This window comes from Triticum aestivum, chromosome 2A (assembly GCF_018294505.1).
Source record: "Triticum aestivum cultivar Chinese Spring chromosome 2A, IWGSC CS RefSeq v2.1, whole genome shotgun sequence".
NCBI classification, from domain to species: Eukaryota; Viridiplantae; Streptophyta; class Magnoliopsida; order Poales; family Poaceae; genus Triticum; species Triticum aestivum.
This window is the reverse complement of record NC_057797.1, coordinates 549,485,068-549,512,599: the sequence shown is the minus strand read 5'-3', so window position 1 is coordinate 549,512,599 and position 27,532 is coordinate 549,485,068.

Genomic DNA, 27,532 nt, shown 5'->3' with positions numbered 1-27,532 from the left:
GAGGTGGGATGGGCCGGCACAACGCCAGGCTAGGTGGGCTGCAGAGTAGGTAGGTCCAGGTAACTTTCTCTCCCTTCTCTTTCTATTTAGTTTTCTATTTTTCTATTTCTGCCTTCGTTTTTGATTTAGCAAAAATGCCAAACCACTTTGTAAAATGCTGAAAATATTTGTGGGCACTTGGGAAATTATTTCCCACAACCCTCAAATGCTTTCAAGATTATTTTGAGATTTAAAAATATTATAGAATTTAATTGTCCAAATTCAAATACTTATGAATTAACTCCAAAATCCAGAAATGTCCTAGAAATGTGTGCATCATTTTTGGAAGAAGTTTTCACCGATTCCAAAATTGATGAACTTTTCTGAAGGCCATTTTGGATAGGTGGAAAAGATTTAATTTGACCGTAGTTGTATTTCATTTGCTGCTAGGGTTTATCAGTCTCCATTTCAACTTTCAGCTAAAGTTAGACATGATGCAACAGATAGTGCTAGCTTAGTACAAGGTAAAGCTAGGGATGTGACAACATCCATCCTTCCAGGGGATGGACTCCCACGGCCACACACTCCACCACGGCCATGCTTGGCCACTATAGAATGCATGCTCACTCCGGCCACACACACATATAGAGTCATATGCCCATGACACTGATCCCAGATACAGCTCCAGGAGCACTTTGTACTGCCAGATGTACACTTCACAGATATATCCAGACATGCAGGAGTAGGGGTGTTATCTCTCCAGAGAGCCCCGAACCTGGGTAAACTACCATGTGCTAATCGCATACCCGCCCCAGGATATTCCGCAACAGTCTTGCCCTCACACGAAGCCACCTTGTGGCATTTGTCGTCTTGCACCCCCGTGAGAATACCACGACAATCGGCGCCCACCATGGGGCAAGCTGCTGCTGGTTGCGCAGTCCGGGCGGGACCATTTTCGTCATCTCCACCGCGACATCGCCACAGTCTCTCCAGCCGTGCTCCAGGGTTCGACACCAACTCGCCCCTGGGGCGAGCGCGCGGGATGACGCACCCTCGTCATCGGCCTCGCCCTCTTCGCCACCTCCATTACGACCCCGGGCGTCCGTCCGCGCGCACGCCGCATGCGGGGCCTCGCTTCGGTCGGCCGCATCCATCCACGCACTGTCTGCTCCCCTCCGCATTGCGCCTAGCACGGGCCGAAACGCGCTTTCGCACCTCTATATATCATTCATACAAGCTAGCTAGATGCAAGTCATACAATGGTCAAACCATTGGTCATACACTACACAGATACTACCCGGACAATGCCCCGTACACTACCCAGACAATCTCCATACAATATCATGGTCTCTTGCACCAGCGCTGCTGCACTTGTTAGCTATGGCCATGGCCTAGTCACACGCATGCACGCACCTGCCGCATGCGTGTTGGTCGTGTGCGGGACAACACATGCACGCATAGCCGGCTGCTTGGCCAGCCTTGGCCGGCTTCCCACCTCGGCGTATACTGGGTCAGGCCGCCAGGCTCCGGCCTCGTCCGACTCCGCTCTGCCTCATCTATTGCTCCGCGGCCCGACTGCTGTGCAGTCCGCCTGCCTTGGTCCCCGCTGGCTGCACCTTGCCCGTCACGCGCGCCCGGCCTACTGTGCTCCTTGTGAGGCAGCCGGCTGCTCCATTCGCGCGCGCACGTCGTCCCGGCCGGCTGCTGCTACGCACCCGCGTCCGCGCGCCTCCGCGTCACGTGCCTGGCGACGGGCCTGGTTGCCGCGCCCTCCGCCTGCGTGCTAGCTCGCCTCCAGCGTGTCATCCGTCGCCCTCGCCTTGCTCCTTCGCGGCTCCAACGAGCTAGCTGGCTTCCCCGAGCTCGCGCCCGGCACTCCTCCCCTTCGCGCGCTGCCTCGGCCTCCTCTGTCGCGCATCCGCCTCCGTGTCGGTTCCCCGCGTGTCGTTCGAGCCGGCCCCGACCATCTCCACCTCCTCCGTGCTCATGCGTGCCCGGCTGCTCCACGTCCACACCTGGACGCCGAGTCCCGACACCCCCACAGCCGGGTCCGCACACACGCACGACGGCCTTGCCGACTTCTTGTTCCGTTTGTTCATAAAGAAAAGAGGCCGACTGCTCGGGCTAGAATGGTCAAGGGCCGAGTGCCCAAAAAATGGAGAGAGAATCCGGCTGCCCGAGAAAGAAAGAAGTACGTCCGGCTGTGTGGGCGGCCAAAAGAGAAGAAAAGAAAAATGTTCGCCTGCTTCGCCACTCGGACAGCCGGACGTGACCCGGCCTGTCTTCCCACCTCGCCGCCTGGCCGGCTGTGCCAGGCCGGCTCGGCCGCGTCCCGCTCGCCGCCTGGCCGGTCAAGCCCGACCGGCTGGACCCTCCTCGAGCGTCCGGAGGCTCGAGGGCTACACCCAGCGGGTACGCCGACGCGCTTCGCGAGCACCGAGTCGCACCGGCTGTCATTGGCAAACTCTGCCTCGACTGCGCCAAAAGCAATGTGAGCTCCTCACCCGCATGATTTTGTACCACGCAAACACGGATAACCCCGAGCAATGCTCGGGGGCTATCTCCGCAGTTTATTACAGTTGCATCACTATTCGTCCCGGCGCCAACCAGAGTTGGCCCGGAGGCTGGTCGATTAGCCTGAGATGTTCGTTCCTCTAGACGGCTTAGTAGCATGCATGGTACCAAAGGCTCACTCTTAGTCACAGACTGCAGAGCGGCTGTCCGGCTAGCAAAGTGCGAACGCTGGAGGCCACCCATGCGAAAAATGTCTGGGGAGAAAAACGTTTTAGGCGACCCGGCCGTTTGCTTTATGAGTATCTGCTCGGTTATATCCGCTCCCAGAATCTGAGTACCGTACACTCCACTCTGCGGCCCACTCTCAGCCACAGACCATAGAGCGGCTGTCCGGCAAGCGAGAGCACAAGCCAAAGAACTGAGGGAACATGAAAAAGATTGAAGGGGGGTCGGACGAAACCGAGTCGGCACCCTCCGCATAAAACTTGCAATGCTAAAAGCAAACCATTGATATATCTGCGCGGACTAACTTTGTCTTTTGCATGATCATTTCCATGGGGAACCCCCTCCTCACTCGGAGGCTCGGAGGCTACACCCAGTGGGTAAGCTGGCGCGCCCCCACTGGAAGCAAACCGCGCCGGCTGCAGCCCGCAACGGGCTGTCAGCAACAACATTAGTCAGCGGACCCCCGCGCCCGGCACCCTTGACGCCATCATCTGCACCAACAACCGCGAAAAGCTTCCGCCCAACTTTTCTAAGTTGCCTAGAGGCTTGGAGTCTACACCCAGCGGGTGCGCTGGCGCGCCCCCGGTGGGAGCAAGCCACGCCGGCTGTGGCCTGCAGCCGGCCGTCATCAAGCATCTTCTACATCAACACCCGCTAAAAAACCTCCGCCAAACTTTGCCAACTTGCACAGAGGCTCGGAGGCTACTATCGGGGTAATTGACCACGGGTACCTCGAAGACGGCGAGACAACATTTCTAGACATCGGGGCTAGCAACGCCCCTTAGTCCGACTGCTCCGGCCGCTCCAGATGGCCCCCTGTCTGACTGCTCGAGCCGGCTCGCCACTCGGCTGCCCGGCTTGCTTTCCGTCCGACTTCTCCCCCCGACCGGCTGCCTGGCCGGCTGCGCCGACCTATCGGCTGCCCGAAGTCAACCGCTGCACCGACAAGACAGCCGTATCGCGACATCATCTAAAGTGTACTTGTCCCCTGGCACTATTTTATAAAGTGTCGAGGGGACAACCAGCCATGCCACCATGCCTCACACATGGCTTGGTTTGTAAGCTACCCCGGATATCTTACAACCAATGCCATGTCCGATGCCTACCTAGCTTAGAAAGTAAGCTAGCCATGCCTATATAAAGGCACACATCCATCCATCCAGGGGATGGACTCCCACGGCCACACACTCCACCACAGCCATGCCTGGCCACTAGAGCATGCATGCTCACTCCGGCCACACACATATACACAGTCAGATGCCCATGGCACTGATACCAGATACAGCTCCAAGAGCACTTTTTACTTCCAGATGTACACTTCACAGATATATCCAAACATGCAGGAGTAGGGGTGTTATCTCTCCAGAGAGCCCCGAACCTAGGTAAACTACCACGTGCTACACGCATACCCGCCCCCACATATTCTGGCAGCAGTCTTGCCCTCACATGAAGCCACCTTGTGGCATCTGTCATTTTGCACCCCCCCCCCCGTGAGAATACCACGACACACGGAGTAGCGTTTGGTTGGCCCAAAGCAAGTTTGTGACCATCCCGAGTACATGGGCCAGCTCAGGTCTTAGGACATAGAACATATGTTGTACTAGAGACTCACAAATGACATATCGCTGCCTCTCATAGTTGGGTCTGTCTGACTCGAACCTTATCTCAACTCGGATCCGACTACGTCGAATCCGACCAGATCCTTCCAAGTCCATATTATCCGGTTAGCATCCAATGCTTCATGGCTAGTGAGACCAAGCCATTGACCATGTCATATGCTAGTATAGTCGGCTGCGCGTCCGCACAGCCGTTTCGACTACGGACCTTTTAGGATGGTCATCATACAATGCATAGTCCCACAAACAAGTCACAACTTGATGATACACATCATTGATAATGTCCAAGGGCTATATTTATTCATAAACACATAGGAAATATCATCATACATGATTGCCTCTAGGTAATATCTCCAACAGTCTCCCACTTGCACTAGAGTCAATCAAATAGACATCGAAAGCCTATAGCTCTAACGTGCCCCTCATGCTTGGATTGTGGAAGCGGCTTAGTCAAGGGATCTGCAACATTTGCATCCATGTGAATTTTGCATAACTCAACATCACCATTCTTTACGATCTTTCGTATCAGGTGATATTTCCGATCTATGTGTCTGGTCTAGGAGAAGGCAGACAGCCAAGCAGGCTTTCTGCCCTTCTGATGCTTGGGGCCGGGTTGTCCCTCCGGCTACTGGTCCTCAACTGTCGCCACCTACCGACTGGTGGGAGCCGGCTGCGGGGCCTTGCGCTTGTTGTCGTTGTGCTGCTGGCGCCGACTGTTGTCACCAGCCGGCGTCCGGGGAGCCGGAGGGAGCACCTTTCCAGTCGCATCCACTTGCAGCTCCGACTTCATGTAGGAGTCGGCCGTGGTGTACTTGTCTGCTATGATCAGCAGCTCGTCGAGTGTAGCCGGCTCATCGCAGAGTCGGTGTTTGAGACTGTTTTTCATGGCATTTTGCCCAACCTTTCCTGCTCCCAATCGGCAAGATCAAGATAGACGTCCTCTTCGGAGACAAAGATCACTTCCGCCGCGAGGCAATTTGGTTTGAGGTGGTTGACCTAGAGAGTCCTTATCATGTACTCTTAGGCCAGCCAGCTCTAGCAAAGTTCATGCCAGTACCTCATTATGCCTACCTCAAGATGAAGATGCTGGGAACCAAGGGCATTATCACGATAGCCGGGGACTATGAGAAGTTGGCCACCTCTGCTGTAGCTAGTAGCCGGCTGGCCGAGTCCCTTGTGATTGCTGCTGAGATGAAACTCCTAGACCGAGTAGTGGCCATGGCTAGCAAACAGCCGGACCTGTCGCCAGATCCCACTGAGTCAGAGACCCAGGGCTCCTTTCAGGCGGCCAAAGAAACTAAGAAGATCCCCTTGGACCCCGAGCACCCGGAGAGACACGCTGTCATAGGGGCCAACCTTGACAGCAAATAGGAAAGTGAGCTCGTTGATTTCCTCTGTGAGAATCAAGACATCTTCGCATGGTCTCCGAAAGACATGCAGGGTGTTCCAACGGATTTTGCCGAGCACAAGCTACATGTCAGTTCAGATGCCAAACCAGTCAAACAACCCCTTCGCCGACTTTTGGATGAGAAGAGAAGAATTGTTGGTGAAGAGATAGCCCGGCTTCTGGCAGCCGGCTTCATTATGGAAGTGTTTTTTCCAGAGTGGCTTGCCAACCCAGTCCTTGTACTAAAGAAGAACAACAAGTGGCGCATGTGTATTGACTATACTAGCCTCAACAAAGCCTTCCCCAAGGACCCTTTTTCTTTGCATCGGATTAACCAAGTGACAGACTCCATAGCCATATGCGAGTTGTTGAGTTTTTTGGATGCCTACTCAGGGTACCACCAGATCAAGTTGGAGCCAGCCGACCACCTAAAGACCGCCTTCATCACACCATTCGGAGCCTTCTGCTACCTGACCATGAAATTCGGCTTGAGAAATGATGATGCCACGTTTCAGCGTTGCATGTAGAAGTGCCTCTTCAAGAAACATGGCAGAAATGCCCACATCTATGTAGACGATATTGTTGTGAAGACGGAGAAGCGCAGTACCCTATTGGAAGATCTCAAGGAAATTTTTCATAATCTGCAATCAAGCTCAACCCAGAGAAGTGCGTCTTTGGGGTACCAGCTGGCCAGCTCCTTGGCTTCCTTGTCTCAGAGCGTGGCATTGAGTGCAATCCTGTGAAGATTAAGGCCATTGAGAGGATGGAGAGACCCACCTGACTGCGAGACGTCTAGAAGTTCACCGGCTGCTTGGCATCCATCAGCCGCTTCATCAGTCGTCTGGGTGAGAAGGCTCTTCCCCTGTACCAAATCATGAATAAAACCACTCACTTTGAGTGGAACGACAAGGCGGACCAGGCCTTTCTCCACCAGAAGAAGATGCTGACTACCCCGCCTGTCCTGGCGGCCCCGGCTGCTAAGGAACCCATGTACCTCTACATCGTCGACACCAACTGGGTGGTCAGCACTGTCATTGTGGTGGAACGACCAAAAGGCGGCAGAGCACAGCCGGTCCAGAGGCATGTGTACTATTTAAGCGAAGTGTTGTCTAGCTCAAAGCAAAACTATCCCCACTATCAAAAGATGTGTTACAGCGTGCACTTTGCCGCCAAGAAGCTGAAGCCATACTTTTAAGACCACCCAATCACGGTTGTCTGCACTGCCCCACTTGCTGAAATAATAAGCAGAAGGGATGCATCAGGCCGGGTGGCCAAATGGGCCATCGAGTTGGCCCCTTACACCATCTTCTACCAGCCATGCACCGCCATCAAGTCCCAAGCACTGGCCGACTTCCTCGTCGACTGGGCCAAGACCCAGTACCTGTCGCCAGCTCTGGACTCCACTCATTGGTGGATGCACCTTGATGGCTTGAAGATGCGCACCAGCTTGGGAGCCGGCGTTGTCCTCACCTCTCCCAAGGGCGACAAGCTCAGATACACATTGCGAATTCATTTCGCCGCCTCCAACAACATGTCCGAGTACAAAGCTCTAGTACATGGACTCCGGTTGGCCAAGGAAATCAGCATCCGCCGGATCCTGTGCTATGGTGACTCGGACTTGGTGGTCCAACAGTCGTATGGCGACTAGGACGCCAAGGATGCAAACATGGAAAATTACCACTTCCTTGTCCAGCAGACCAGCAAATACTTTGACGGGTGTGAGTTCCTTCACGTGCCACGGAATGACAATGAGCAAGCTGATGCCCTGGCACGGATTGGCTCCACCCGCCAAGCAATACCAGCCGGCGTTTCCCTTCAGTGCCTCCACAGCCCGTCTATCAAGTCTTCTCCAGAATCCGAGTCCATCTTCATGTTGGATGCTCCCGAAGCAGTCGGATCCGACTTGGGGGCTGCAGCAGCCGGCCCAAGGACTTCACCAAGCGGCTCAGGGACTATGGTAGTTGCACCCGGCCTGGGGACTTCACAACCCGGCCCGGGGGCTGCAGCAGTTGGCCCGGGGACTCCATCAACCCAACAAGCACTACAAAATATACACTTTCATGATGATACGTGTTTGTCACAGTAGGTCGCGTTTTCTGTCATGCATGTACATCCATGATGATTTTATGACAATATCAAGATAGTCATACCTGTGCTGTCGTAGAAGTGTTCCATGACATTACCAAAATTGTCATCACGGAAGTGTCCACTTCCATGACGATAAATTGCGCGTCACAGAAGTGCTTTCGTCAAGGGTGACCGACACGTGGCATCCACCGTAATGGAACACCGTTAAGCTCTCTGGTCAGGTTTTGGATCGGATAACCCGTTAATAGCCCCGACCAATGGGGATTTTCCATGTGTAAAATCATCATTGGCTGGAGGAGACACGTGTCAGGTCCGCGTTGGCATAGGTGTCGCTCATCCAATGGGCGAGACGCGCCTATGATATGTTGACACGTGGACCGGCCCATCAAGTTTAAATGGGCTGGCCCAACTGAAGGCCCACAAGATTTTGCGGACCATAATGGGCCGACCCAGCTAAAGGCCCATGAGATTTTGTGGACCATAATGGGCTAGCCCAGCTAAAGGCCCACAAGATTTTGCGGGCAATAATGGGCCGTCCCAGGTAAAGGCCCACAAGATTTTTGTGTGCCATAATGGGCCGGCCCAGGTAAAGGCCCACAAGATTCTTGCGGATCATAATGGGCTGACCCAGCTAAAGGCCCACGAGATTTCGCCGACATTAATGGGCCGGCCCAGCTGTAGGCCCACAAGATTTTGAGGACCCTAGTAGGACGACCCATTAACTGGCTGCCATGTTTTGGGCCAAATGCCGGCCCATATTTGATCCGGTCCATTAATAGCCTGCCACGCTCCGGGCCTAATAGTGGCCCATATGAGATCTGGTCCGTTAAAGGCCTACCACGTTCTGGGCCAAATTACGGCCCAGATCAGGTCCGGCCCTTTAAGAGGCTTTGGGCCCAATTATGGCCCATATAAGATTCGGCCCGTCAACTGGACACTATGCTTTTGGGCCCACTTGCTAAAGGCCCACTTAGTAATTCGGCCTGATATTAGTTTTGGCCTGTTAAGGTCCCGTTTAACATTTCGGCCCTATATTAATTTCGGCCTGTTAAAAGCCCGTCATATAGTTGGGCCTAACTACGGCCCGGTTTGCATTCGGCCTGCTCGCAGCCGATATCTGATTGGGACAAACAAGGATCGAGACAATTTTGGCCAGTTAAAAGCCCGTGATTTGATTCGCACAATCATGGGCCGGGGTTCATTTCGGGCTGCTGCCGACCCGTGAGCTGTTCGGCACGTTTCAAGCCCAACCTACATCATGATTGCATGACAGCCCGATTATGTACCGTAATTTTACAGTTTGTTCGGTTTACTGCAAAGACAGGATATATATACAATAAAATAACTGCAACATCGTGAATAAGAAAAAACCTAGACTATACAATAAATAAATTATGTCATATTACATCCACTAGGCATCAAAGTTCGCCACTATGATAATAAAGCACAAGCAGACAGCTGATTACATACATTGGGCATCAAAGATCGCCACTGGTGCAAATAAACACGCCGACAAAATAACATACAAAACGGACAACACTTCAATAGAGTTCAAGAAAAGTTAGCCCTGCTGGGGAGCTGCAGCGCAAGCAGCTGAGCAAGATCATGAGACTGCGCTTGTTCAACACTTATATCTTCGTCAATCTGAAAGATAAACAAGCAGACAGATGACATGTTTTCCACATAAAAGTATCAGTGCTGACAATTCATCACATTTCTTACTGACGAATAAAGTGACAGAGTTTAAAATTGCATTAACACAATATGGTATTGTTCAGGTCAAGACATGGCAGGAAATGACATTGTGAAGGACTTGGCAGCTTCATGACACCACTGGATTACAGATCAAGAACTCATAAGTATCAATGGTTAGTGTGCTGTCAATTTATACCATTTTAGATTGGCAAATAAAGAGACGGTTTAAATAATAGTAGAATGATATGACATTGTTCATAGTTAATACATTGCAGAATATGACATTGTGTTGTAGTGGGCAGCTTCACCACACCACTGGATTACGGATGAAGAACATAAGCATACATGCAGTGCAAAAGAAGATCACTTGCTCTTTATAGTTTAATTTACATGGTATGAAGAAGGAACTTGGTTGTACAACTGAAAACTTAAATTGAGAAACGACAAACTTTTGTTTATGAACTGCATAATAAACTTTAAACAAGCAATTTGATGCAAACACCAAAAATAAACAGCTGTTGCAGTCATGCCTAACCAAATATATAAAACAAAGTTTGAAGGCTTGATATGGACAAACTTACATTATTGGTGAAGACAGGCTCTATAAAGGCCTTCTCCATGCTGATGGGGGGGGGGGGGGTAATTGAAGAAGTTTCTCACAGAATCTTCTTCAAAAGCATTGCCTTTATTCTACATTATGTTAAGAGTAAATATAGATGTGATAATATACGAAAAATGGAGAATATTTAAGATAATATGAAGAGTGATGCTACATAACCAAGTAGCTATAAATGTAAGTGCAGCGATACAGGCAAAAGGTACAGCCAAGAGCAATGCACAACTAAACTTCTTCAATACCAACCTTATGGTAAGAGTAAATATAGATCTGATGCGTAGAAAATGGATGGCACTTACAAGAACAATGCAGAGCTAAAAAAACATTGGCATTGGATATATTCTACACTAATGTAACCATTCATACAGATTAGATAATTTGGAGCAAACAATTGATAAGCAAGCTATCATGCATACTGCTGTCACATAATGAACCAGGTATGTATGCAAGTATAGTGATACAGGACAACAGGTACTAACAAGAGCAAAGAAGCGGGCAGCATATTTGTGATATCCTGTCGTTCTTGTCAAACCGGAATTCTTCTTCGAGCAGATTTCCTACAAAAAAGATCCGTAAGGCACATGCGGAAAAGTAGAAGTTCAAATTGTCATGTGATTTGATAGACAGTACCTCATCCTGGGAACGAGACCAGTGCATAACAAGGTTTTTCCATTCAATGTCTTCTAAATTTAGCACAGGAGAGTTCACGGAAATTCGTTTGTAGACTTGCCATCAAAGTGTGATTTCCTCAGGTAACACCGATACTGCTGCAATGCTTCCTTGAAAAGCACAAGCAAGCTTTACTCGTCATGACTATCCAGATTGACCCTCGTCTAGTTACAACAATGTAATGTAAATCATTGATGTGTTCAATCAGTAGAAAACAGGAAAATAATAACCATGAATAATAGCACTTACACATAAGTTGGACAGGAAGATGTGAAAATGGTGTTTGTCTTCACAATAATCTTCCCATGATGGGAATATATGCACGTAGTCCCTCACAGCATTGAAAGCATTGTCTTTTAAAATGGGAATAAATGGAATGGGGTTCCAATCTGTAGGAATTGGCCATCTCTGCAGTTGGGATAGGTCTTCGGCCGGTGGACTTGTTGTACTTTTTGTTGGAGTGGGATTTTTCTGTGGTACAGCTGGTGCTATGGCAAATTAAATCAGTATACCTTTTGCTGGAGTGCAGGTCCTGTGTGGTGGGGCTACTGGTGTGGCCAGTGAAGTATGGGTACAGTCTGCTGGAGTCGGTCCTACATTTTGTGTCACTTGTTGTATAACCAATATAAGTGGGCTGTTGTCTGATTTCTCCGACACCACTATGTTTTTCAAGGACTTTGCTGGTGCTCCTTCAGGTTTGGCAATCACCCTCTTCCTTTTTGATGTCTGATGCACAAGAACAACATTTGAGTGAAAAAACATGGCATGATGACAGATGGAATATGTATTGATAATGGATGGGCATGGCATCTCGACATATATGATGAGTAAACTAAGAAGATGGCGGTGCAACAAAGTAGAAGAAATGCAAGACAACATATGCAAGATACCCGCAATCAATAAAACATTGCCAAATTAGAATTGGCACTTTGATGAGTGAACATGACATGCCATCTGCCTTTGACTCCTCGAGGTTAGAATAGTCATTAGGATCATATTCTGAACAAGAATCAACAGGTGGGGAGCGTATGAGTTTCATTGCATCCAGAATGGCACTCAATGCCTTGGTGCCAATTTTGTAAGTCATTGAAGTGTTTAGCTTCAAGAGTGGACTTCTGCTAGTGTGACACAAATCAGCTACACAGATCATAGTGTAGATATAACGGGAAAACCTTAAGCATCAGAGTAAAATCAGCAAAGTGGAACTTGCTGGAATATATGTTCTAGTATTGCCGGTACGGCTAGAAAGGCTTCGGATACCAGCTCTCTTCAAGTGAAGGTGTGGTACTGTTAATATCAGTGTAACTCTCAAAGGCGACACAACTCCCGGCATTTCCTTGCTATTCTTATAGGATTCAAGTGGGCAGGCCACTACAAATCCTATTCCTATGTTTACAAGATCCTACGAATCAAAGAGGCTCAAAGTGTCCATCACAACCGACCGTATAGACCTCTAAACTGCAAATGTCCCTACTCATCTTCACTACAAGGAACATACTGTACTACTATCATACTCCCTCCGTTCTAGAATATAAGTCTTGGTAGAGATTTCCACTATGGATCACATATAAATGTATCCAGATACATTTTAGAGTGTAGATTCACTCATTTTTCTCCATATGTAGTCCATGGTGGAATCTATACAAAGACTTGTATTTAGGAACAGAGAGAGTACATATTAAAGAAGAACGGAAGAGGAACATGGTAAAGAAGAGCAAGCAGATTTTGGATAATAAAATGTTGGTTGCGCAGTGCCCACACATGATGAACCAGAGAACATTAAGAATGCAACTCCCTGCTGTCTCTCGACCATTTCAGGCGGTTGGATGAAGATCCTACATCTCCTAACCCTTCTTCTTCCTCCTCGTCTCTGATTCTTCCCATACAGAACACCGCACGGGCCGCCGGCCGGACCACCGGACCCCATCGCCTGTGTTCCTCTGCCACCCCCGCCCCAACCCCCACCCGCGTCGAGTTTTCTTCGTTCGGCGAGGCCCCACAACCACCCGCGCACCTTTGATCGCACCAGCGAACTCTGGCGAGCTCTGAAAAATTGACTGACCCAATTTTGAATTTTAGTCTACTGTGATTTAACTAGTGTGGAATATAAAAGGGGAAAACCATAAGCATTGGGAGTATAGTGTTGAGCGTGCCATGGCGGATCTGAAGGTGCAAACCGGACAAAGGCAACTTCGCAACAAGGACAAGAAATCTGAGTAAAGCAGTGGCGATCTATTTTCATGCTGTGATAAATAAGCTGAGCAGATACGAAAGAGTACCGCCTCTGGTGCGGCGCCGTGTACGCATCTGCTGAGAATTTGACGGTGCTATGGTAGCGATGGCCGTCAGCGGTGTGGACGCAGATCTAGGAGGGTAGACGGTGGCGGCAGGGCGCGGTGGACGAGACGGTCATAGGGGTGGCGCCGGCAAGGTGGACGACGGCGGGGATGAAGCGAGAGGACGGGATGAAAGGATCCCAGTCTGAAGCCGTGGATGAGAGAGGTCGATCTCTTGTAATGGACGACGGCGTCGGGGTATCATCTCCGGCATGGTGGAGGAGGACGGCGGTGGATGGGGTGGCAGACAGCGGCGGACGGAGGAGGGTGGGGTGGAGAGGGTGTTTTGGCGCCCACGGAGTACGAATGGGGAAAAGGGAGGTAGAGAGGAAGGGGGAACCATGTATTCAGGGCGCGCTTGTCTCAAATGCGAGGAAATTTACAAACTTAGCCCCCATTTCAAATTTCTACTACAACACAGCAACATTAGTCGGTTGGGGATAGGACAGTAATCGCGCATATATACACCGAATATTTGCCGACGAGAGTTTGTTTTTGGCGCCCACCGTGTATGAATTTGAATCGGGGAGGGAGTCGATTTCGGCCGAGGACACACTATGTTTTGGCGCCCACCGTGTATGAATCCGGGTGAGAGACGATTACGTCACGTTTAGGTGAAATTACAAACCTACCCCTATCGAAACCTATAGAAATCCAGCAGATAGGCCTTGTGTGGCAGGGATAGGCAGTAGTGATTTCCATCTCATAGATTTTGGTTTCGGGCGGTTACTGCGACTTTCCACGCTTCGTTCAAATTTTGTAGAGTGCACGTTTACCGTGCCAACTCAATTCGAATCCCGTTTGTATTCTATTTTTTTCTGGGTGGGATCCATTTTCAATTGGAATTACATTCTATATACATCATTTTTTTATATATACTTTCAAAAGCACAACAAAGAATTCTGCTCCTTTATATGTATAATATGATTTACAAATACAACAATCTCGAAATCTTAAGGTTGAATTCGAATTTTTTAACCAAATTATGTTCTGCTAAATTGTATGGATTAGTAATATCTACATGTTAAATAACATAGATATGCATGAATTCATATGAGTATGCATGTTTCATAGATCAATTTTGGTTCGAGTATGGATTACATGTATCATCATCTCGAATTCAAATATTTGAATCCACTTTTTGTTCACTCCTTTCACGCCCATCTCTCTCGCATGCATGCTCCTTCAGGTAGCTATCACTCTCTTTTCTCCAGCTCACCCGCACGCTCACTTCATGTTTCTCCTATCCTCGCAAACATGGTCTCTCGACGTCTCCCTTGAGAAGTGTCACACTCTCCCTATCATTATACATTACACGGTTTTCATTATCTCTCACGTCTCTACTATTCTCTGGTATCACTCGGTACCTAAGCTTTCTTTTTCACCGCCACACACACAGTCTCCACTCGTCTTTCACTTTGTCTTTCTCTCTATGGGATTCTCTCACACACCCTATATGTCTCTACATATGACTCATACCACTAAAATTACTCTCTCTCTCCTGTAGACACAACATTTGTTGCGGTCTCCTTTTCGTCTCCATCCCAGACTGACATTATTCATTTGTTTACCGATCACACAACCCCGACTACCATCTCCTCTCTCTCTCACAGACACACACACACAACTCCTGCTTCCACTCCCCTTCCTGACTATCGTCTCTCTCTCACACACACAAAACTCTCGCTTTCGCACCCCGACTTGTATTTCTCTCACAAACATTTATCGACTAGCTAGCCTCTAGATAGGTTTATACACCCGCACACTCGTGCTTCCACCATCGCAAACATGTCTCTCTCCTGCTCCTTGTATCTATGTAGATTTTTCTGCCCTTCTTGAGACACGCCCTCTCGATCGTGCACACACACTATCACCTCATTTTAAGCTGATACCTATCGCACACACACTCCTTGTGTCTTTGTCACACATGCACTCCGTCCTCCTCCACTCTCCCTCTCTCACACACACATGGGATTTTTGCAACAACTAGCAAGATGCCCATGCGTTGCACGGAACATCAAGATGCATTTTTATGAGTAGTGTATCTTGTGGGGGAAAAGGATGAACGAGGGAAGGCCTTATTTGCAAATGTGGAGAGGGATGTGGGTATCTTTTTTCAAAATTGCCATAGTTTCCTTCCTATCCGTCAGATATAGATCGGACGACCTATATTGCAGGATGGCAGGCACACAATCATCACCGACAATGCTTTTTATAAGAGTAGGGATAAAAAATAGAGTTGGTGATGATGGTGGGCCTGCCATCCTATAATGTAGGTCGTTCGATTTATATCTGACGGATAGGAAGGAAAATATGGCAATTTACCCGCACTCTTCACCACATTTGCAGATAAGGCCTTCCCTCGTTCATCCTTTTCTCCCACAAGATCTTTATGTTCCATGCAACACACGGGCATCTTGCTAGTAAGAGTAGAAATTAGACATATACCACTTCTCAAATCTTCAAACCAACAACATTCCTCCCTTATCTCATCAAAACCGCCAAAAGGAATATATTTTGAGTGAAACATAACATATTTTTTAGTGATATACGTATTTCAAAACTAGACTTTTTTTCTATCAAATCGGTGAATATGTATTAATCTACTTTGATCATGTGGCAAAGCATTGGGACATTGCTAGTAGTTATTATAATTTTTTGGACACCAGACAAACGGTGGAGTACATATACGAAGAGAAGAGGCACACGCACGCAGTCGGCCTCTCGCTGTCTCACACACATGAGTGTTACGTAAAGGCGACGTGAACAAATAAACCCTAAAACCCTAGGTGCACGATTGCTGCATTCGCGGGTACCGGGTACGTGGTGGAGCACCTTTGTATGAATAGTCAGCTCGCGTGATAATTTGATCCGTAGGAGTTGATGGTCGGTGTCGGTGTCAAAACCGGCGGATCTCGGGTAGGGGGTCCCGAACTGTGCGTCTAGGTCGGATGGTAACAGGAGGCAGGGGACACGATGTTTTACCCAGGTTCGGGCCCTCTTGATGGAGGTAAAACCCTACGTCCTGCTTGATTAATATTGATGATATGGGTCGTACAAGAGTAGATCTACCACGAGATCAGAGAGGCTAAACCCTAAAAGCTAGCCTATGGTATGATTGTTTTTCGTCCTATGGACTAAAACTCTCTGGTTTATATAGACACCGGAGAGGGCTAGGGTTACACAGAGTCGGTTACAATGGTAGGAGATCTACATATCCATATCGCCAAGCTTGCCTTCCACGCCAAGGAAAGTCCCTTCCGGACACGGGACGAAGTCTTTAATCTTGTATCTTCATAGTCCAGGAGTCCGGCCGAAGGTATAGTCCGGCTATCCAGACACCCCCTAATCTAGGACTCCCTCAGTAGCCCCCGAACCAGGCTTCAATGACGACGAGTCCGGCGCGCAAATTGTCTTCGGCATTGCAAGGCGGGTTCTTCTCCATATTCCGTGTACCTGTTGAATAGTGTCCGGTTTCTTCTAAATGTAGTGCTCCTTGGTTTCTACGCCCAATAATGGCCGTTTTCCATGTGTCAAACGAATACGAAAAGTCAGGGTGTTTTTTATATTTACACCCCTAGCCGAGTGAATGAGCCGCCTATTTAAGGGGACGAGGATTTAGATCCAAACCACACCTTCTCCCTTCCGCAAGTATTCAACAGAGCGTATCCGACAAAGGTCCATTCTATCATGGCCGGCCGCCGCAGCTCCTCCTCTCACCCTTCCAGCCCTCAGCCTGGAGATTGGAAGAGGTGCTCCATTCCGCACAGTGAGCTAGTGAAGCTCCAGACCAAGGGATTTCTCCCCCCGGCTTATATGGTCCCGGTTCGAGCCGGACTTGCCACTATAATGGCGGAGAGCAAGTGGAGAGCGCCCCCAATCCCTCCAAAGGAGAGTGGGTATGCCTTGCCCCTTACTTAATAAGAGGGCTCGGATTTCCAATTCACATGTTTCTCCGGGGGCTTCTGGAGTTCTATGGCCTCCAGCTGCACAACCTCACGCCTGCCTCCATATTGCATATCGCAGGCTTCGTAGCCCTTTGCGAGCTGTTTTTGGGCTGCAAGGCTCATTTCGCGTTGTGGAAAAGGCTATTCTGCCTTGTTCCCCGCTCTAAGGAGGGGTCAATATATCAAGTGGGCGGAGCCGAAGTGTGGCGCATCGCCGGGACCGGATATCTATCCAGAACCCGAAAGAAGCCGTCCGAAGACTGGCCTTCGGAATGGTTTTATATAGAGGACGTCCCGCTGCCGGATCCTGTCCAGATCGGCCTCCCTGAGTTCGACAGTGCTCCCCTAAAGAAGCGCCTAAGCTGGCGTCCACGGAGCCCTCAGAGGGAAAGCCACAGGGACTTCATTTACCTGATGGGCCGGATAAGATTGTTAGCTCATTCCGGACTGACCATGATCGGGGTCATGGCCGCATGCATCATGCGAGGGGTTTAGCCGCTTCGGTATAGAGGCAGCCCCATGTGGGACTTCAACGGGGAGGACAACGCCACCCGCTATGGCCGTAAGGGGCCGGATTCGGCTGCCGCTCTAATAAAGACCTTGTCCACTTTGTACAAGGGAGAAGAGGAGGAATTTCTCCGCGTCAACCCACGGAGTGGATTTTCTATGTACAATCCCCCAAGTTGGGTAAGTGGACACTTTTACTTGCCCATCCGTTTTATATTCCCATTGTTAAATTTTCAGTCTAACGACTTCAACGCAGGAACTGCGCCAGGCTGTTAAAGAAATAAACAACCCTCCTCCACAACCCGAGGATCCGGGACGGTCCCTTGATCCGGCCTCTCAAGAGGATCTGGACTTATATGTGGAGCTGATTGGTGGAGTGTTTCATCAATTGAGCAAGGACAACGCCTTGGTGTCCATTACGGTCGATTATCCAGGGCTACTCCTAGCCTCGCAGGTAACTGAGACCGGAGTCCCAGCACTTTGAAAAGAGATCTGTCCTCGCGTGTTTTTGATTGCCGTATGACAACCGTGTTTTGCAGGGGAGGTCCTTGAGACGGGAGGCCGAGCCTGTGGCGACTAGCCAACGAGGGGCGGCAAGGCCCCGCGAGCTGAAAAGAAGTGCGGTCCGGACTGAGGCACCGGCACAAAGGTATAGCGCGCCGCCTTATTCCCAGGTGTTATTCCTTTGAGGCATATTAACGCTCATGCTCTCTTCAGGACGAAGAGACCTCGCCAGACTATATTCGGAGAGGCTGCCAATCGCGCCTCCACCAGCCAGGCTCCAAAGCCTGGTCCGAAAGCGGAGGCGAACACGAGGCGCGCACAGGACGCTCCTCCGATGGAGGATGCAGACAGGCTGTCTGCCACCAAATCCGAGGTGGAGAGTGCCATGAACCACAGGCGTCGCCAGACAGTTCTTCACGACGCTTGTTTCTCCCGAGAGGCATTGGATGCCTTCAATTCGGGAGACGCGTACCTCCGTGCCGCTCAAAATGGTCTAGCCAAAGCCACGGAGCAGTATGTGAAAGACATACGGGTAAGAAAATTTTGGTAATTATATATATATACCAGTAGCCCCCGAGACTTGAAACAGTTAGAATAACTGTTTTAAGGATCATTTGTTACGCATGTTCTTACAAAAAAGAATACCCTACTGTCCCAGGTGCTGGAAGAGTGCAAAGCCCAACTTCCGCGACAGGGGAGCCCAAGGAGACCCCCTCTGGTAATATACGCTTCGAAAGATAAGTATTTTGCGAAGTGCGGCGTGGGTGCAAATCTGACAAATGAAATTGCAGATGGCGCTGGATTAAATTTGGAAGTGCAACAACTCCGACGCCAGCTTAAGGCTGGTGAGAGCATGCTGACAAAGGTGACGCGGGAGAAGAACGATCTCCAAGATGCCAACACCAAGCTAGGCGTTGAACTGAAGGACCTTCGTCCCCAGCTGTCAGACTCCGTGAAGGAGAATCAGTGGCTTCGACGCGACATATATAGTAAGTTCTTAAACGAACTTTGCAAAAAGAGTTCGGCGAGGAAGTCGACTAATAGAGTAATGTCTGTAGGTATGCTAACAGGTCGTCCTGCAGAGGAAATGCCTAGTTCTACAGGTGACCTTCTTCCCGAGCTCTCACAACTGCACGAGTGAGTTCGGCAGGTGATGCAAGGCATCGCCCAGGCCTTGTGGCCACCGTCTCCATGCCCGAAGGCCTTGGAGAGCTTGTAGAGAAGCTGAAGGGAGAGCGGTGGCGCTTCCGATTGTGGAAGATGTCGGCCTGCCATGAAGGCGCCAGGGAGGCCTGGGCCATGGCGAAGACGCGGTACATGAAGGCTGATCCAAACCACATGGCCGAGGTCGGACCCGTAGGGCCCGATGGGAAGGAGATCCCTGTGAGCTTAGTATACGGCCAAGTAGAGTTGGCCGCAAAGTATTCCCAACAGGACTGTAAACTAGACAGCCTGTTAGATGGTATTGAAGAGGAATACAATCAGTCAGACTGACTATGTAATTTTAATTGACATGTGTAATGCCTTCTAGCCGGATTGTAGATTGTTTGTCATGGCCGACCTTTTCGCTTCGACCTCGGGACTTGACGGTCCGGAGTGTGTCCGAATACCCTCGTGGTTATATAAGAACGGGGGTATGCATGGAGACCAGGCGTAGGGGTCATTAGTGCTTGAACAGACAAGTGCCCAACTAGTTATGTTATATTACGTGGTTAGTAAGAAACATCTTCCAGGGAGAATAGTTCTGTTAGGGGTTCCTTTCCCTAGGAGGCATGCCCTAAAGTGCATGTCCATTCTGTGAAAAGAGATGCAGGAAAAACATCTGGGGGCGTATAGATAAATAAGTGAAAGAAAAGATCATCTTTAGTTCACTGACCGAATATTCCCTTAAGAACGCTAGCTTTCGGCTTCACCCAGTCTGAGGTACACATCCGGCTGACCCGGCAGTAACAATCGCAGAGGTGCTCCCTTTACCACGTAGCCGAACAATCGGGAATGTAGGGGTAAGCATAGGAGCCATGCAACCCAGCTTGGCCAAAACTTAAGTCATATCGATGCATATAATGGTGAATAAAAGGTACATGCAGAAGTGTGACACATGTGTTGGGCATGAAGCCTGTATAAATAAGCTTCTGTTTAAAGAAGCCCCGAAGTTTAATGAGTGCGGATAGCGCGTAACTTTATGAGCCTTTGAAGGCTATAAGAGAAAAAGAGGAGAAGGAGAGAAATGTAAGACAAAAAGTATATAAAAAATGGACAGAGGAAGGAGACGAACACAGAGTCCAGCGCTAGGCATAGAATCTTCAGAGACGGGCTGCGTTCCATGGGTTCGGCTCGATTCAGTTATCCGATGCATATCACAGGCGGTACGCTCCACCAGTCAGGACTTGGTCAATTATGAAGGGACCTTCCCACTTGGGCTTGAGTTTGGCCTTTTTCTTGTCCGGCAAGAGTAGAACTAATTCGCCAACGTTGTAATTTTTGGCCCGTACTTCTCTGCTTTGGTATCATGATAGAATACGGAACGGGCTTTTGCCACGTCTCTCTCTTCCTCCAAGGCATCCAAACTGTCCTGCCGATCGAGCTCGGCTTCTCTTTCTTCATACATGCGCACTTGAGGTGAGTCATGAATTATGTCGCATGGCAAAACTGCCTCTGCGCCGTACACCATGAAGAATGGTGTGTATCCGGTGGTGCGATTCGGCGTGGTCCGCTGTATCACCCTCGATGTGACTATATCTCCCACGTGTCGAGGCACGACTTAGAGGCATAATCGCATTGAAGGCATATGTCGCAAGTGAGGTAATCTTCACACAACCCATGTAATACATAAGGGAAAGAGATCCATAGTTGGCTTACAATTGCCACTTCACACAAATACATAAATAAAGCATTACATCATCCAAATACACTTAAGGTCCGACTACGGAACCAAAATAAAAGAAGAACCCCAAATGCGACACGGTCCCCGATCGACCCCAACTGGGCTCCACTACTGATCAACTAGAACGGAACAACACAAAGGACAAGATCTTCATAGAGCTCCTCCTTGAGCTCGGTTGCGTCATCTGCACGGTCTCATCGACATCCTACAAACTGGTTTTGGAAGTATCTGTGAGCCACAGGGACTCAGCAATCTCGCACCCTCGCGGTCAAGACTATTTAAGCTTATGGGTAAGGTAAAGGTGTGAGGTGGAGCTGCAGCAAGCGACTAGCATATATGGTGGCTAACATACGCAAATGAGAGCGAGAAGAGAAGGCAAAGCACGGTCGATAAAAGTATGATCAAGAAGCGATCCTAAAACAACCTACGTCAAGCATAACTCCAACATCGTGTTCACTTCCCGGACTCCGCCGGAAAAAGACCATCACGGTTACACATGCGGTTGATTCATTTTAATTAAGGTCAACTTCAGGTTTTCTACAACCGGACGTTAACAAATTCCCATCTGCCCATAACCGCGGGCACGGCTTTCGAAAGTTCAAATCCCTGCAGGGGTGTCCCAACTTAGCCCATGACAAGCTCTCACGGTCAACGAAGGAATAGACCTCCTCCCGAGACATTCCGATCAGACTCGGTATCCCGGTACTCCAAGACATCCTCGACAATGGTAAAACAAATCCAGCAAGACCGCCCGATGCGCCGACATCCTGATAGGAGCTGCACATATCTCGTTCTCAGGGAAACACCGGATGAACACTACGTACAGCTAAAACCAGCCCTCAAGTTTCCCCGAGGTGGCGCCGCAAGTGACTCTAGTTTGGACCAACACTTAGACAAGCACTGGCCCAGGGGGGGGGGGGGTTAAAATAAAGATGACCCTCGTGATGCGCGACTCCCAAGGGAAAAAGGGGTAGGTGGCGAATGGTAAACCAAGGTTGGGCCTTGCTGGAGGAGTTTTATTCAAAGCGAACTGTCAAGGGGTTCCCATTATAACCCAACCGCGTAAGGAACGCAAAATACGGGAACATAACACCGATATGATGGAAACTAGGGCGGCAAGAGTGGAACAAAACACCAGGCATAAGGCCGAGCCTTCCACCCTTTACCAAGTATATAGATGCATTAATTAAATAAGATATATTGTGATATCCCAATAATTAAGCATGTTCCAACAAGGAACAACATCTCCATGTTCCAACAAGGAACAAACTTCAATCTTCACCTGCAACTAACAACGCTATAAGAGGGGTTGAGCAAAGCGGTAACATAGCCAATCAACGGTTTGCTAGGACAAGGTGGGTTAGAGGCTTGGTTCAACAAAATGGGAGGCATGACAAGCAAGTGGTAGGCATCGTAGCATGGGCATAGCAAAAGAGCGAGCATCTAGCAAAGCAAAGATAGTAGTGATTTCGATGGTATGATCATCTTGCCTGAAATCCCGCAAGGAAGAAGAACGAGTCCATGAAGAAGACAAACGGACGTAGTCGAACGGATCCTCACAACGCGACGTTACCGGAACTAACCCGAAGAAGCAACACCGGAAAGAAGCAAACAACATAGTAAACAACCAACACATAGACATGGCATGATGCACAAACAATTATGATGCATGTCCGGTTTAATGAGGCATGGCATGGTAAAGTGCACAAGCAATCCTACAAATTAAGTGAAGCTCAATATGCAACTCCGTTGCATATTGACGGAACACCACATCAAATATTTAGTTCTCTCTCGGTTAGGTACTCAACAATATTAAATGGGGCCGGATATAACAAATAACGAATCCGGTAAATCCCCATATGCCTTAGTAATTTATTGCAACAACAATTTAAACATTTTAATTGTTGTTATCATGATGCGGATGACATAAACAAGTTTATGCAATTTTTATGAAAATGTTGATAAGAGCATTATGAAGCATTTGTCACCGTGGTGGAAAGAAAAGGGGTGCCACGGCAACGAATCCGAAAATGATGCCACGACAACATATCGGTTCCGGTAACTCGATTGAGATCCCGGTGCGAAAGAAAATGCGACGGGAGCGTGACATGCGATAGAATGTGGGGTGCTCTCGAATACCGAGTTCCCACATGTCGGTGGCAAGGCAAAAGAGGGGCGACGTTATCGAACAAGGGTGCATCTCGTACAACATGCATTCATTTACGGGCATCGTCTCGGGGTTATACCTTCGAAGCATGTGTTGTCGGAGCGGACCAAGTTCGATGCGGTGTAGGGGAAGTAGACGTTCTCGGGACGTTCGTAGTGGAAGTAGGTGTACATGGCGACGGTAGAGGTACACGTTTTTCTGTAGATGTTCGGGTCATCATGGAGGTACTTGGGGTCTTCGGACTTGTCGGTCTCATCCTTGCGACGGCAGACATTCACGTTTGTTCGGAGAGGTACTAGACGCACCCCGGATCTGTAGTCGTACACGCACGTAGATGAACTTGGTGTAACCATGCGGTAGTTGAACTTGGCGGTCCGGTGCGGTAACCAACACGTAGGGGTACACTTGTTGAAGCGGAACTTGACGAAATCCAAAGGAGGTAGCCGTCTGTTCGGGGACGTTGCGATAACAGCAGCAGCCGGACGTGCTCGCAGGTGAGAGGGTCGGCCCTAGGACTGATGCAGGGAGGAGCAGGGGAGGTACAACGATGGGCATGGAGCGACAAGGCGACGAGGACGAGGCACGTCGGGGCAGCAAGGCGGAGTGGAGCAGAGGCGGAGGCGCCTGGCACAGGGACTTGGCGCGGCGACAGCAGAGGCACGATGCTAGTCGTGGTCGCCGGCGCGATGATACAACACGGACGCCGTGGCAGGGAGGCGGCGAGCTTGAAGCTGAACGGAGGGACGAGGAGGCGCGGGCGCGAGGAGGTGAAGGAGAAGGAGGGGTTTGAGGGGGATGGGCTTAGGTTTAGGTGGGAGTGGGGCGCTGGGCCTTAGGAGAGGGATGGGCCGGTGCAGGAGGCCCAGTGAGAGGAGGTCTACCAGGCCGGTTGGTGATGGAGAGGCCCTGGTGGGCTGCGGCTGTCCCGAAACTGCTGTTTCCTCTCTCTAATGTTCTTCAATCAGAAAATAAAGAGAAAAACACAGGGGAAAAGAAGAGGTGTATGAGAAATATAAAAATATCCTCATGACCTTGAATTCATGCCCTATTTGATAAAATTGGTTTGGACATTTTTGGAGGTAGAAAAATAAAACAAGTTTAAATATGATTCAAACTTGAGGCATTTTTGAACCAAACCAAAACAACTCCAAAGGATCTGAAATTTGACAAAGAGGTTGAGGGCATGGTCGAGAATTTATAGGAAAAGAATGAACATTAATAGAGAAGGGGAAAGTGGCACTTGCAAAAGAAAGGAACTAGAAGGAAAAGAGAAGGAGATGATGCATGGGACAAAGGCATTGGGATATTTTGCAAGTGTGTTTGCGGTAATTCCAAACGAGTGGAATATTTTTATTTAGCTCCCTAATATTGGGAGGATATGTTATAAAGAGAATCACCATGTGAATTCCCTCGATTTAAATGGACCGAAGAGCCATGCAATTTATTTAGTTGAGTTACAAAAGATTTATGAGATGATGGCATGATGACATGATGCAATGCACATGATGCAAAGATGAAATGCAACGGGCCAAACAAATCACACGACAAAACCTGGAAACCCTGGAAGGCATCTGAAGCTCCGGTCTTGGGGCGTTACAACACTCCACCACTACGAGAGGATCTCGTCCCGAGATCTAGAATGGCACCGGAGGAGCAACGGAAGAGAAAACATGAGAGGTGAAACTAAGTTGCTTCTTCGACAAATGAGTGAGACCAAAGAACCTTGAGAGTCTGAACAAAAGATAGACAGAAAGCAACGGAGATGAACGAAGTTGAAAACACTCCGTTAGGGAAAAGAAGAAGGAAGAACAACTTCGGGCAGCACTCCGGTTGAAAATAACAGAAATTGAATAAGAACTTGATAAGGTGATAGAACTTGAAAAGAGGGCACGACACTCCGGTTAAATGGACAATCATGAAAAAAAACATGATCTTAGGCAAACGAGATGATGGGTTGAGAAGAGCAACATCAATAGACCTCCAGGAGAAAGAATAGGATAAGGATAATTGAGACAAAAGAATGTAGAAGAAACAGCCAACTTCTGCTACAAAAGAGCTTGAAAAGGCATCTTAAGGAGAAGGGTCGAACGGAGTTGTTGGAACAATCCACAACGAAAAGAGTAAGCTTGATATGGTCTTATGGAATACATCTCAAATTATGCGGTGAAAAACCTGCCACTCACAGAAAAAGAATTGTATTGGAATGAACAAGGAGACGAGAAACTTATATCACCGGGAGGATAAATGAAGAAACTTGGATCATTTATAAGCACCATAATAACAACAATCCTTAGGGAAGGCTTTAGGTGAAATATAACCCAAGATAATTCCAATGACGAGATTGATGGATTTAAAATATATCATTCATGACAACATGTGAATCATGAAACATGAATTCAAATTATCAAAATGACATAATACCACCTCCAAGAATATGGAAGACAGAATTGCACTCCGGATAGCAAGAAGAAGAAAGCTAGAACTTCTTAGAAGAGAATCTTGAAGAAAAGCTTGGAGAAGGAATTAACTCCTTGATGAACCATCATGTAGAGCCTCCATGAAGAACTCCGGTAAACAAAAGGAATGAAAAGAAAGAGAAATTGAAAACACAAGGTGAATCCTTGCAATGATTTAGATGGATCTCGCGATGAAATAATTGAGAGAATTTGGCACTCTAGGAAAGAAACAAGAGCACTTGAAACCAAGAATAAGTATGATGAACCACTCCGGAAAACAGGAATTAAATAAACTCGATGAAACAAGAATAAGAATTACATTATGCGTATTCTTCACCAATTTAAAATTGATGACAAGCAATGGAATTGGCATACTACTTATTCTCGTAGAAAGGATTAAGATAGATATAGCGCAAGCTTGGGAAGGTCTTCAACGAACCACCGGTAGAATTGAAACAACCAATAAATTGATATGATACACGAAGGAGGAAGAATCTTGAACGAACCACCGGTAGAATTGGTTAAGAATGAAGAGAAGATAAAGAAACACCGGGGAGAATCAGCCAATAAACAAAGATGCCTGAGAGAAATTAGATCGATGATAACGAAGAGATCACGAGCTGATTTGAGAATATTTGAACGATGCACCGGTAAGATTAGGAGGATGAGAGCTGAAAGCTAGAATGAATAATCCTGAAATGATGGCCTTCGGAGAATCAAACTGAAAAGGCTCTTGAACTGCTCCGGATAGGTGAAAAGAATTTTCACAACCCAAAAACAACTATGAGAGGATGGCAACAAGCTAGAGTGACGAATCTTTGAGAGAACGGATAAGATATGGAGGAAAAACTCTTTTTCGGTCTTCAAATGATGAGAAAGACAACGAGAAACACCACCTTGAATTATTGAGACACTCCGGAATAAAGAAGAATAGAAAAGTTGAACCAATGATGAAAAGAAATGAAAGATCTTGGAGAAAGACATTTGACTGATGATAATTCATTCTTACGTCAAACTTCAAAATGGATTTGAGAATAACTCTCCTAGAAATTAGAAGAGTCAGGTAAGATCCTGGGAAAAGACCTGTGGGTTAGGGCCCACTCAAAAGAAACACCGTTGAACGATTCAAAAGAGAGAAAGCACCGGTTGAATTAAATGGCTAGAATGAGATAACATCCTCGAAAGATCTTGAATGACTGCAGAGTGGAAACACGAATCTTCTGAGCTATCTTTGGCGCTCCGGAACAAATGAATAGCGAGAAGTGAAAGATTATGAGGTGCACCAGCATGAGAAGGTATTTGAAACGAGGAAAAAGATATGATCAACACCGAAAGCTTGAATTGGTTCCACCGGAGAAGAAAATGAGTGACGAGAGACGAACTTGAAGCTTCGTTAGCATCTTCCTGAGAATCACCGGGTAAGAACATGAAGGAAAAGAATGGAGAGACTTCACAAGAATAAAATGGATACCTGATGAAGAAATCTGAGTCCTTGAAGAAACAAAGGGAGGGAGGGTGGGAAAACAAAGGCAACTTGGAGATGGAAGAAACAAACACCATTGAGAAGAACTGATACTTGATCTTGCGGTTGTTGAAATGATCAGATCCACTTGAAGAGAAAACACGCCGGTTGAAAAGAAATTGAAAAGACAAACTCGATGATCGAGAAGGATTAGTATTCACATCGGAGTATGAGAACACCATTTGGGGAAGGTATGGAATCAACACTTGACATTGAAGCAACTCGAATACCACAACTCGAAACAAAACAAAGGATTGTCTTGCAGAATAAGCCGGAACAAACATATGATAGAGATTTCGTCCGAAGTTTTCGTGGTGGGGCCTACATGGGCTCGATCGTACAACACCATCATGTACAAGGCAGTGCACATGACATACAAAGCGTCCCCGAGTCGGCATAGCCAAGGACTCTTTAAGACAC